Below are 13,453 nucleotides of genomic sequence, written 5' to 3'. Positions count from 1 at the left end.
CTCATCCCTCCAGTCCTCACACATATGTCATATCATCACAAACATCTTCCCTGAGCCTTGAGGGAGTACCCATAGCAAGCTTCCCCACATGGAAATTCAGTTGTTTGTACATCCTTTTCTGGACAGTGAACCTGGAGGTCAAGAATCCTGCATGCACTGTGCCCCCTGAAAATACCCCCCCCCAGTGCTGGCACATCCAAATCAAGACACACAAGGGCTTATTTGATTTATTGCTGAATCCATGAAGCCACACTTTCATCCATGTGCAGATGTGGGTATACACTCTCTCTGAATTCAGAGAAGGAGAATCTTTGGAGAGCTGCCTGCCCCTACCTCTTCTCCCCTCCTCTCCCTTAGCAGAGAGCTAGAGAAGCCCACATGGAGAGCAGGTAGCAGAAGCCAGTGGGGAGTAAGGGGGTGGATAGGGTACACACCTGAGTCCTTCCCAGTCAGATGGGTGTGTTTTTCCCTCTTTCCCAGAGTGAAGGCTCTGGGAAACCAAGTGTCCGGAAGATTAGGGAGGAAGCTGGTTCTCTGTTAACAGAGGGTGGAAAACAAGTTTGTATTTGGCTCTACACTTCTCAGTGTTCTAGAAAAGTGGCTACATAATTGGTTGATAGAATGGGTGTGGGCAGAGCCCCCGAGGAGCTGGGGGCACTGGGATACTGCACATACCCACCAACATGCACCCCTCCCCCACTCTGCTCACCTGCCAGCTCCTTTTCTCTTTTTCTTCTCCCTCCACTTGTCCTTTCTGCCTCTAGACCCCTCCTTCCTATAACAACAAAGAAAACCACTGTCAGCCCCTCATCCCAGCACAGGCTCTCCTGGGGCAATGCAGACAGACCTGTCTGCACTACCTCCGCCCCTTATCTGGTTCTCTCTCCCCATCCCCCTCTCCCTTTCATTCTTCTTCTTTCCCTCATTCTCTCTCTGTCCCCTCACCCCCTCACTCCCTCTCTTCCTTCTTTATCTTGTTCTTCCCCCTTGTCCCCCATCCCTCATTCTATCTCTCTCCCTCATCCTCCCTCCCTATCCTCCTCATCCCTCCTCCTCTTCCCCCCCTCTTGAAAAGCAAGAGAAATGGAAGTCAAGATCTTCTCTTGGCAATAATTATTGAAAAGTTCAGTGCAGAGACAGACAGCGCTGCTGTGAGTGAGAGGGGAGGAATATTAAAATGCATGTGCACAGCTTGGCTTTGCAGCAGATGTTGGCATAATTAGAGAGGAAAAAATTATGAAATTAATTTGTGGTTCAATGTAAATTTCAGTGATGGGGGAAAGCTGGGCTCCAGTCACCTCATGTGCACAGATAGATACACACACACACACACACATACACACACACACACACACACACACACACACACACTCACTCACTCACCCCAGCTGCCAGGGAAGTGGTAATTGTCAGAACCTATCCAGGGGGAGAGATGGGCATGAAGAACAGGGAGAAAGGGGGCCAGAGTGGAATCTGTCCTCTTAAAGCTACAGACATCTATGATGAAGGTGGGAAGATAAATGTGTTCCCCCCAAGAAAGTGGGGACTTAGGAAGGAAATCCAGCTGGTCAGGGTACTAGCTTACCCAGAGAACATAGGCATGGCTGCTCCTAGCATGAATAGACATAGAACAGGATGCTGGACTTGTACCCCCTAGAGTAGCCATGCTTGGAAGTGGGAAAGTAACATGCACATCATAATCTGTATTTGATGACACTGCAGAGATCATAAGAGAGTCATGTCCCTCTTGGAGTGGAGAGGAATGGCAGTGAGCAGGCTGTGTAGACCAGTTGGGCATTTGGAGTAGGGCAGGACATTCTAGGTGCAGGTACTGTGTGAGCAGAGGCAGGGAGGCCCAGCACACAGATTTGTGGCATGTTGTCCGTCTAGCTGGGTGGGGTCAGTGGGGACAGGTCCCAGCCATAAAGGTGCTGCAGTGACATTGAGGAGTCATTGGGAGTCCTAAGAAGGTGCAGTGACAGTTTTACCTGCTTGGCCACCCAGTAGGTGCTTTCTTCTCTTCTGGTCTCACCCACCTGATCCACTCCTCTTTGTCATCTCAGCCAGCACCTCTGGCATGTCCTATTCCTGGTGGGCTGAGAGAGGGAGCACATTCTATCTGTACAGTGGGATGGGAGTCAGACTTACCCATCAGTCCTTGGGGATAGGACTCAGATACTCACCTTCTGATCCTGAGTGATCAGGATTCAAATGCCTACCCACTGTCCTGCAAAAAGTGGGGTGTCCAGCAGCCTTTTTGCCCTCTTCTTGGCACGGAAGTGATCCCACTCTGAACCAAGGGAGGGCTAGGAGGGGAACATTGGTCAATTTCCTGTCACTGTCCCTGCTCCTGCCTGTTGGTGGAAAGCTGATACTACCTCCACATTCTCCAGTTGTGGCTCCCAAAAGGTGAGGAAAGTAGAGTCACTCTAGAGCAGATAGTGCACTCCTCTAAGAGGACAGACCTGTATCTTGTAGGACCAAGACACACACTCTCCGAACATGTGTCCTTTGTGTGCAGTGGGCATGATGCTACCTGCCCCTCAGATGTGCCAAACAGGAGTGGGTAAAGGGTAGTGTTTGCTACTTGGGCTATAGCCTCCAGTGCCCTCCCTCCAATCCTCATGGACATGGAGCCAGCTTTCCCTATGGCTCTGCATTTAGTTTCTTCATTTCTATTCTTCTAAACCTACACTTTTATTTATAATCTAAGAACACGCAACAGAAAGGGGATGTGAGGCTTGGTGAGAGCACATGTATCTGTGTCCCTCTGGGGCAGGACCCTGAAAATGTGTCCATGTGCAGATGGGTGTTCCCATAGGAGAAGGCTCAGGCAGTGGAACTGTGGCCTTCCTGGGTGGTGTGTTTTAGGGGGTCAATGCCAGGCTGCTCATAGGTCCATGTGTAATGCATGTCTGTGGCAAGTGGACATGTGTGTTCCTGGGGTTATTTCCAGCAGCCCTCCCCCCACCCCTGGCTCATTAAGGCTCTCCCATTATTCTGACATTTGTGTGTGTCACGTACCGGCAAGAAGTAATTTACTTAGAAGAAATTAAAAGTTCATTTTAATTGAGCGCACACTGCAGTATGCAAATGAGTGCATTCTGCACCCATGCAGAGACAAAGCCATAATCAGCGCTTAACCCTCCAAGCTCCGGCTTCCATACGCCTATGCCGCCTAGGCTTAGGGATGAGTGGGTGTTCAGGCTTGGCAAGGACTTTCCTGGCCCCAGAAAGAAGTTGCCCACAGTCATAGCCCACACTCACTGCCATTTCTGGTTGTAGCTCCAAACAGTTGAAATGGTCAAGTGTGCTTGCCCAGGGGATAAAAAAATCTTAAGAAATAGAGCTTGAACCTGTCGTTGCACACTACTTGAGCACCCATAGGGCCTTATGACCAGGTGGGGACCTTGGGACTTCCTAAGGAGAGACCCACAGTCTTCCCAGGGCCCCTGTGGACCAACCCCCTCACATGTACCCTACATTCCCCAGAAGAGCATGACTGAAAAGTCAAATGGAGTTGGTCTCAGTGAGGCCTGATCCTTTTGTCCTACCAAAAAAAGAGCTTGAGAGGGGATTCCCAGGCCTGTGGCTGGGGCATAGGGCCTTTGTCAGTGGAGGGTGTCCAGTCCCTGTCCCCCATGGTTCCCACTCAGGAGCAGAACAGGTGGCCCAGGGCTGGCCTCTGCCTGCTTGTTCCTGCCTTTTTGCCCCACCCCCTCCCTCTGCTCCTGTGTGCTTGGGGGGGGGTGCAGGGGGGGGGCTGGACAGCTGAGTCCAAAACAATGGGGGCAGGGACTGCCAGGTGGCTCCCGAGGGGCTCAGCCTCTGGGCTGGAGCTGGAGCTGGAGCTGTGTGGTCTGGGGTGGGAGTTCCACCTTGCATTTCCTCCTTGTCAGATGGGATTTGTGATGATGGTGAACAGGAAGCTGGCGGCAGGTGTGAGTTGACAGCTGCAGGAGGCACAGGTATCCAGCCCAGCCCATAGATCCAAACAAAGAGGCTCTGCTGCTCAGTTGCTATGTAGGGACCCCCAGGGGTTCCTCCCTGAGTGTTTGCTCCTCTGCTGACCCAGCCTGGCAGGTGTGTGTGTGTGTGTGTGTGTGTGTGTGTGTGTGTGTGTGTGTGTGTGTGTGTGTGTGTGTGTAGGGGGGCTGGGGGAGGGCAGGGGATGCTTCTAGCCTCAGCTGCAGCCATGTGGTATTCTCAGGACCAGCAGAGTGGCTAGATCAGCTTGGGGGGAGTCTATTCAGCCGAGCACTGGGAGCAGCAGCTCCAATGATTCCTGGACTGTGGAAGAGTGAAGTCTGCCTGGCTTAAGACCCAGGATTTTGACAGTGTTGATGGAGAAACTGAGTTTCTCACAGGGAAGCCACTGGCCTGCTGCTAAGTGACCACCCCTCTTCTCTGGCTTTCACTCACGCCCTTGGTTTCCCAGGCTTTCCACTCTCCCTTCTTACAAGGCCAGGGCAATACTATCTCCTCCAGGAAGTTTGCCTTGATCACTCCTGCTGAAGGAGGGTTCTGCCCTGTCTCATCTGCCAAATCACCCTCTGTGAGGAGGACATGTGTCCCTGCCTCCCAAGCCCCCACCCCATACACACACATGAACATACTGTGAAGAGGCTGCATTTAATGGGCTGGGAAGGTTGTAGACAAATAAGACACAAAGCGGGGAGGGGTGTAGGTAAGAGGACCCTGGCTGGCATTTCCTGCTCCTGAGAAGGGGAGAAGAGGGCTGGCTGAGGTTCTGAAGGGCCAGTCCCTTTGTGGTCCCCCATGTGGTGCAAAGAAATGAGATACCCTGGTGGAAGTGGGGGAGAAGCTGGAGAGCCTGGGACCTTTGGGTGGGCTGGCTGTGCCCCAGACACCCCCTCCTCATAGCCCCTGACAGCAGACATGAAAGAGTTAAGTGCTTCTGAGCAAGGAAGCAAGGAAGTGGTAAACAATTTTTCTTTCCCTCTGCTAAATTAATATGCAAATTCCTAAATCCTCCATGCGGCTCCCCCTGCCTGGAAATTAGCGAGGTAGAATGCTCGGGCTAATTATGCATTCAAACGAGCAGGCACTCACTGAGAGATGCTGGGTGACACGAGCAATGGGACCCACAGCCCAGCGAGCCCTTCTGGCGCATCTGGAGCTGCTTGCGCCCAGCAGATGGGACCCGCCAGTGACCGTCGCTGCTCTGGCTCAGTTGGGTTTGTTAGCACCCTGCCTCAGGCACGGAGAAAGGGAAGACTCACCAACCACACCCCACACTCCCACTGAAAATGAGGTCCCCAAGAACCTGGTGGGGTCAGAGCAAGCACAGTGGGGATGCTGGGCAGTGGGAATTCAAGCCCCTCCTGCTACTGGCTGCTGGAAGAACTATGGTGCTCCCCCCAAAAGGTTCTATGAGCCCCGCCCCCAAGGCACCCATGGCACTGAACACAGAAACCCTGTCTCTACCCCCACCCAAATATTTTTCATGGTTCTTACATGTACTATGAATGTAGACAAAACTTCACCTCAAAATGGCATTTTCTGGGGCTGGCAAGATAGCTCCCCTGGGAGGGCACCTGGCTTGCCCAGGTTTGAACCTCCAGTACACCACACAAAAGTACTGGGGAGTTGGGGGGAGCTGTGCTGTCTCTCCCTATCTGTCTACCTATCTGAGGATGTGATCCCTGAGCAGCGAAATTGTAGATGTGCAGGGCCCCAGCAACACCAAAAAGGTATTTTCTTCCAGGTACAAGTTTGAACAACTAGGTGGGCACACACAATGTTGAGGGAGTAGGCAGACTCTAGTCAGATGAGCAGATGGGCCTCAAAGGCCTCTTTCTCCATCTCTCCTCTCCTGATGCCCCACACTCTCTCTACCCACCCCCCCCACACACACACACATACAGATTTGCACCCCTGGAACTTCTCGTGAGTGCCTCCTCATCCTTCCAGCTCAAATGCTACCTGCCAAGACCCTGACCTCTAGTCTTCAAGCCTTCTGGTACGATGCTGCCTTTATTCTTTTGAAAAGGGAGTCAACATCCTTGAGCCTGAAACTGTCTTCCCAACTTGTGTCCACACCCATGGAAGAACATATGTTGGGCCTGAGCTCAGCATCCCTGGATGTGCAGATGAGAAGCTAATACTCCTTCCCACTGGACACATTGCTTGGTAAACATAGAAGAGAAGAGGATATCCTCTTTGCTGGCCCCAGTTTCCCCATCTACATAATGGAGCCACTGGTTAGAAGTTCTCCAAGATCCTTTCTTATATAAAATTCTGCATCCTGGACCCTGTCTGTCTACCCTCCCCTATCTAAGGCCTCTGGGTTTTTGCCACTGACCTCAGCAGATCCAGAGTGCATTTTGTGGGCTGAGACAGTCATCCCATGCAACTCACCAGGAGTAACCTGGGTTCTTAGAGCAGGGGACCCAAATGTCCAGCCATACCAGCCCCATACCTGGCCCAGTAGAGTGTTGAGCTCTGTGGGACACCTGGGAATGGAGAGGACCTAGAACAGTATTTGTGCTCATGTCTTTCGGATTCTCAAGCTTGATCCTATGGAGGTGACTAAGGTGGCCTCCTTAGTACTAAGGCTCTATTGTCCTGACCTCTGGGCCAGTAACTGACAGGTCCTGACACAAATGAATGCCATTAGTTCTGCAGAACCTGCTTTATCTTTGCACTAAACACTTCCTTTCTTACCTTTCTCAGTGCAGAGTGAGGCCAGAGTAGGGACTGAGAAAGGTGTAACCTCTTCTCAGACTCCCCATTCCTTTCCCCTAAGCCTGACACAGAAGGGCTGCATCCAGCTCCTGTCTGCCCTTCCAGGGCTATGCCCTGATGCAGTGTCGGTGCTCCCAGGAAGCTTCCATTCTGCAGGGTCATCTCTGTGCCTTGGGTGGGCTGGGGTGGGCTCTCTCACCTCACTAATCCTGGAGTGCCCAGTCCCTGGACCGTCTATCTCCTGGGTTAAGAGAGAAGTCCATGGGAGAAAGCTCTCAGCTGGACTTTCAGTAACAAATACCATTGCCCCCTTCCCTGTTACTCAGGCAACACATCAGGGTCACAGTGGCTACAACAAAACACTTAGAAGCCTGGAGGACACATTTGAAGTTCAAGTCTCTCCACCCTCACCTGATGACTCTCCCCATACTTCCTACCTTTGTAGCAAGCACTTACTTATCAGCCTCCCTCCAGGTCAGGAAAACCCTGGCTGAGCAAGAAACGGGTTTAGATGTGAGGGTGACCTGGGGACAAGGTGGCAAAGGGCTGTGCCACCCAATGACTGACCTGCGGACAGTGCAGCCTAGTCACCACAGCCCCCTTTCCAGAGGCTTGTCCTCATATGTCACATCGCACTCTGGGACTGGGGCCCTGGGCACTTCCAGGTATACTCACAGATGATAGTGGTGGTCTTTCCTTCCCCACTCCTAACCTGAATGTTATGCCCACCTGCCCTCACTGTCACAGTGCCAGGACCCCTGGGGCTGTCCTCATACAGACACACATGGGTCCACCAGTGGGGGCAGCCTGCTCCTCCCGTGTCGAGGTGGAGGAGTCACAGAAACTCATTAGGGATCATCATGATCATGACTGTGAAGCATCTGTCACATCTCAGGGGCCGGGAGCGTGGGAAGCAGAACTGAAGCATGGGGCAGCTGAAGGCACCATTCTCTGCTGTCTCAGGCCCCTCCCACTTTCTCTGCTGGCTTCTCTGTCCTCTATTTCTGTTGGCATAGACCTGTGGGCTAGGGGGCATGTCCTGGGACTTCCACCTCATGTCCCCACATCTGGGATCCCACCACCTCCCTGGCTGCTCAGGCCCATGGCCTCTCTGGATGGGGCAATGCAGGGCTAAAGCAGAATCCCTCAAACCTTGATATAATGAGGTGCTATGTAATGAGGCTAAAGGTACCATGGATGGTCAAGGTCACTGCAGCACTCCCCCTTCCACCTCTAAGTCCTGAAATCCCCTACTATCCACACCCAGGCCTGGTGCTTGCTCTGAAGCTAAGGCTGGTGCTGCCTACCCAGAGTTCAGAGTGATGCGGGCTGCTTCCTCAGACCAGCCATTCCCCACTATCCTCCAGGGATTCCCTTTCCCTTGTCCAACTTATATCCCTCAGATATTTCTCAGCCTGTCTCTACTCTCCTGACTACAAGTCTGTCTCTGACATCCACCTTCCCAACTGGGTCTATCCACTCCACTTCCCACCCCCTCCAGCCCAGATCTTCAAGGCCCCTCCCTACCTTCCCACTAGAAGGCTCCCTGGTTCCACAAGCATTATACTGAGTCCTGCTCAGTGGTCAGGCTCCACAGCTCCCCACCCCTTCCCTGGTACTGCCACCTGAGTCCACATTACTAGTTTATGACAGCTCCCACTCCAGAGTCCCCAGAGTAGCAAGAGAGTTTCCTCTGTTCCTGTCCCTTTGGCCTAAAGATAATCCTTTCTCCTGATCCTCTCTTGCTGTCACGTACCTTTGCCATATCCCTGTACCCTATCCTTCTTCACTCCCCACCCCTGCACCTGTCCCCCAGTAGCCATGTGCTTGGAGGCAGATAGGGGAGGTTCCCTGGTTCCCCTCCAACCTTTAGTACCATCTTGCCCAGAAAAGGGGCCTTCCCTCATCTCCCTTCCACTGTGGAAATGTTTTCATGGACACTCCTATTGTCCTAGCACTTTCTGTCCAGCAGGGCTTTGTCCTCAGAGCCCCAGCCCACCCACGCCCACCCTACCCCATGCCAACCCAGTAACTTGCCCTGGCCTCGGCAGCTGGGCTCCTTGGCACAGCCGTGCTGCTTCTGACAGGCGCTTTGGCTTCAGTCCCACCATCTGCACACAGGCGCCCGATGCCCAGCCTGCTTGCAAGCACACGGAGGGAAGACCATGGACGTTCTCCTCTGTGCCCCCAGCTCCTCCAAGAATTGCCTTTAGCCATCCTTCTAACCCCACCTGGGATTCAGGGTGTCATAGACTGCCTTTACTGACGGTTTGGGGATCCCACCCCAAAATGAGCCGAGAGGGCCTGGCCCTCAGAACCAACGGCATTGAGTGGCGATAACATGACTGCAGGACCCCATCCCCCTTCCCTGAAGGGGACCCCATCCCCCACAGCACTGCATCCTAAGTGAGTCCACCAGCTGGCCTGCCCTATCCTGAACAGGGACAACTCCTGAATCCCCTGAAGCAGCCCTGGTCTCTGCACCTGGACATCTGTCCCTGGTGGTGGGCCATCTCCTGCACCTGGGGCTGTGCCGCCAGACACAAAGGGGCCAGATCCCAAAGCACAGAGTGCCCTGCTCCCAGGCCAAGCCCTGTGATACCAGAGCCCACAATGTGCTCACCTGCACCCATTCCAGTCAGGACTTCCGCAGCTCCTCTGCCAGGCGCTGTGCCTCTCAGATGTGCTGCCTTCTCTGATGGGGGTTTTGTCTGAGTGTTGGCCCTGCCGCCCCCTGGCACCAGGCACCCAGCCCCACGCATCCATGGCAGACGTCCATCTTCCCTGCCATCCCCTTTTTCTCTCCGTTGTCCCTGTAGTGCCAGCTCGCAGGGAGTTGGCACGGACAGAGAGGCCAGCCTCTAGCAGCAGAGTGTAGCCACCACGCTTTTCCTTCTGTGTCTGAGGCACACACGCTGTCGCACACGCACACGCACACGCCAAGCCCCCCGCCCCCGACAACACGCAGCCTTCTGTCAGGAGCAGCCCAGCCAAGACCGGGAGCAGCATGGAGCCCCCACCCTTCGGCCCTCTGCCCACTGTTCCTCTGTATGCCCCAAGCCCCTCCCATGTCAGAGGTCCTCTCCTCAAGCCCTGTCTGGCCACTGTGTCCCCAGCCTGCCTCAGCCCCCACCACCAAGTGACCACACCTGGCTCCTATGTTTCATGCCCAAGGGACCTTTTTCTTATGGACAAGGGTTACATGTTGGACCTCCGGCTGGACACCTCACTGTGGCCTCCCAGACCAACCTGTCTGGGAGTAGGGGATGATATTAAGCCTATAGTATCAGATGGACAGGAGTGGCCATGGTGGGGGCACTGAGGCCACTTGGACATGCAGGGGCCAGTGGGTGTGAGAGTCAGGGCCGATTTCACACCAGGACAAGATGCATGACAAGAGGTACTTCCAGAACTCAGTACTCATATGACTCTGTCCCAAGTGGCAACAAGGGGAGCCAAGTCTCCAAACCTGAGGAGGCGAACTGCCCTGCACTAGGCTGGGCCTCAAGAATCCCATGTGGGTTGGTTCTTCATCTGAAGCCAGTCTTTTCAAAGCTGCTGCCCGCACAGCTGGACAATGGGTATGACAAACCTACTTGGAAATGCCTGCTGGCTCTCTGGGTCACAGATCCTGACCCAAAAGCTGGTACTTTGAGAAAGAATTGAAGTACAGTATGTTCTAAGGCTGTCAATGGTGGATAGGAGCATATTCCCTTTTGAGGACTTAAACCCTGCTTGTCCTCTCCTAGGATTGGGGTGATACCTGCTTCCCTCCAGAAGAGGATGCTGCGTCACTTGTTATTACCATAGGATATAGGTACTGGACATGTCCCTTGTAGCCACCCTGACTCTAGTCCTCGTCTGGCCTGATCTTTAGTGGTTGTACCCTTTAATCTACCAAGTCCTGCTAAAGTGAAACAAAATGGACATGCTGACCAATGGGCCAATGGGCCAAGGACAGGTGTGAACAGATTTATGAACTCCAGCATGGTCAGAATATGCTGAACTTAAGGTAGGATTGGGCAGGGTCGCCCAGATGGCTCTAGGGGTCACAAAGTGACCACTGCATTGGTACTCAGTTCTTCCACCTGCTCACTTTTGACTCCTGGGCTCCACCTGTTACCTTATGTCTAAAAAAAAGCAGCTGGTTGACCTTGCTGTGTCACAAGGTAGCCCCTATGATACCCCCGGACATCCCTGATCCCTAGGGCCCTGAACTTCCAGATTCTGGTAGTCTGAGGGGCTCTGCTCTAGTGGTGAGCACCTGCCCCATGAATACCTTGGCATATGTATATTGCAATCATGTGTCCCTCTGTTCGGGTCCCTGAGTGTCCCTATGTGAGTATGTGATGTATGATGACTGTTTGACCTCCCTTGCTCTCTGAGGGCATCTCTTCCCTCTGTGGCTTTTGGTTTGAAGTGAGGTCATCCATTGGTCCAGGCTCATTTTCCAGTTCTTCAAGAACACATGCTTCTTCATCATATGCAGAACACTGGTGGAGCCCAGGTCTCTTTGGGACGGACCTTTTCACTCCCTCTCCTTTACATATAGGCCTCCCAACCTATTTTCAGACCTTATCATTTGCTGGCAAATCTCTTTACCACGTGGCTGTGTGATATGGACATCTTTGGTATGAACAGTAAAAACTTAATTGTGGTAAAATGTACCACTTCATCTATCTGTAAATGTGTATTTCTGTGTTATTCAGTTCACATAGTTATGCCACCATCCCTGCCATCTACCCACAGAACTTTTCCTCTTCTCCAACAGAAACTGACCCTATCAGCCCCTGTCCCTCCTGTATCACCATCCACTCTGGGCTCTCAATCTGACCCCTCCCCCAGGTTCTATGTGTTTGTGATTGGCTTACTGTCCTCAGTGCAGTGTCCTCAGAGTCATCCATGTTGTAGCAGGAGTCAAAATTATGTGAACAAAAAATAAAATAAAATAAAAAATAAATTATGTGAACATATTTAAAGCTTTATTTATCCTTCAAAAAAATCCTTTGGAATTTCTCTTGGAAAGCATTACACTTATCACTGAGTTGTGGGAACACTGGCATCTTTGCAGTATTCAATTCCCTCCTCTAGAACATTCATATAGGTCTCCATTCTGTCTCATGTTATGCTTAACAGGAAGTTCTAAGGTGTCCTCTCAGGATTAGGATAGGAGGTTGCTAACCAAGTTGTTGCTGTGATGCTTCATTAAGAATGGATTTTTATTACACAGGCTCCTGCGACAAATATGGACCCCACATCAAATTGATGGGGTTTACAGTGAACAATAGTTATATACCCATATTTGGAAGCTACTCTCTCCCCATCCCGATTTCTAGACCGTTTTCCAACTATGACACCATCTTCCCAGACAAAAAACTGGGTCCAACTGCATATTAGATGTCAGGCTCAGGCAAAAACTAGTAAAGTCATGGGCCCCTTGGAATATACCTAATATAGACCTACTAAATTTTTCCCAAATGGAGACCCCAAATCTTCATCGGCAATATTCTTGCCTTTGGGTTCCTGATTATTTAACAATTTGTTCTACTTTATATCTTAATGCTTTTTCAGCCACCAGGTTCCAGATGCTACTATGATGCCAACCTGACTTTCCTGGGCAGACAACCTCACTAGTGTGTCCTGGAGGCCCGCTTCCCCAGACCCCTACCCCACTAGGGAAAGAGAGAAACAGGCTGGGCGTATGGATCAATGCCCATGTTCAGAGAACAGGCTTTCCACCTTCTGCACCCCATAATGATCCTGGGCCCATACTCACAGAGGGATAAAGAATAAAAAAGCTATCAAGGGAGGGAGGGGATGGGATACAGAGGTCTGGTGGTAGGAACTGTGTGGAATTGTACCCCTCTTATCCTATGGTCTTGTCCATATTTCTATTTTATGAATAAATTTTAAAATAAATAAATAAAGAGGAAAATGGAGTTTTAGAGAAGAAGTTGGGAATGTGGAGGTATGTGTAACTTAGTCTCCGTGTTCAGGAAAATATATAACAGCATGTTTCTGTTGAAAGAAAATGAAAAAGCAATGTATTCAAATAGCAACATAGAACTTTGATGAACCTTCTTGAAACTTGTCCTTTACATTTTCTGTAAGTATAAAATTATTTCAAAATAAAAATTTATTTTTAACAAAGTGTTCTTAATTATATTTTATTTATTTATTGTTGGATAGAGACAGAGAAAAATTGAGTAGGAAGGAGATAGAGGGGGGAAAGAGGCAGAGAGACACCTGCAGCACTGCTTCACCATTCCTAAGACTTTTCCCCTGCAGATGGGGACCAGGGACTTGAACCTGGGTCCTTGTCACTGTAATGTGTGCACTTAGCCAGGAGCACCACTGCCTGGCCCCTTAAAAAGTCCAAAGGTAATGAACAAATAAACATATCCGCCTCAAAAAAATAATAATAATAATAAGGTGGGCCAGGTGGTGGCGCACTTGGTTGAGTGCACATAGTACAATGCACAAGGACCTGGATTCGAGCCCCCAGTCCCTACCTGCAGGGGGAAAGCTTTGCGAGTGGTGAAGCAGTGCTGCAGGTGTCTCTCTGTCTCTCTCCTTCTCTACCACCCCCTTCCCTCTTGTTTTCTGTCTCTATCCAATAAATAAAGATAAAAAACAATAAATGCTATGTTACAAAATAAAATTTTCTCCTTTGGCTTACTAATGTAATTAATTCTATAAACATAAATTCTATTATTAGATTACCCTTGAATTACTGGATGAACCA

The 13,453-nt window shown here is 51.2% G+C and overlaps 1 long non-coding RNA gene across 1 annotated transcript; it reads right to left on the bottom strand.

Annotated features, from left to right (window-relative positions):
• Positions 1 to 212: 212 nt before the first annotated feature.
• On the bottom strand, positions 213 to 9,599 carry LOC132536732 (uncharacterized). Its single transcript, XR_009548232.1, has 5 exons — positions 9,332 to 9,599; positions 2,184 to 2,306; positions 1,989 to 2,096; positions 710 to 775; positions 213 to 534 (listed from the first exon to the last, which is right to left on the bottom strand). It is a non-coding gene; the product is annotated as an uncharacterized LOC132536732 (long non-coding RNA).
• Between the last annotated feature and the right edge of the window lie 3,854 nt (positions 9,600 to 13,453).

Source organism: Erinaceus europaeus, chromosome 2, assembly GCF_950295315.1.
Source record: "Erinaceus europaeus chromosome 2, mEriEur2.1, whole genome shotgun sequence".
Classification (NCBI taxonomy): Eukaryota; Metazoa; Chordata; class Mammalia; order Eulipotyphla; family Erinaceidae; genus Erinaceus; species Erinaceus europaeus.
The sequence above is the reverse complement of the archived record's forward strand: the minus strand, read 5'-3'. Positions and strand labels throughout refer to the sequence as shown.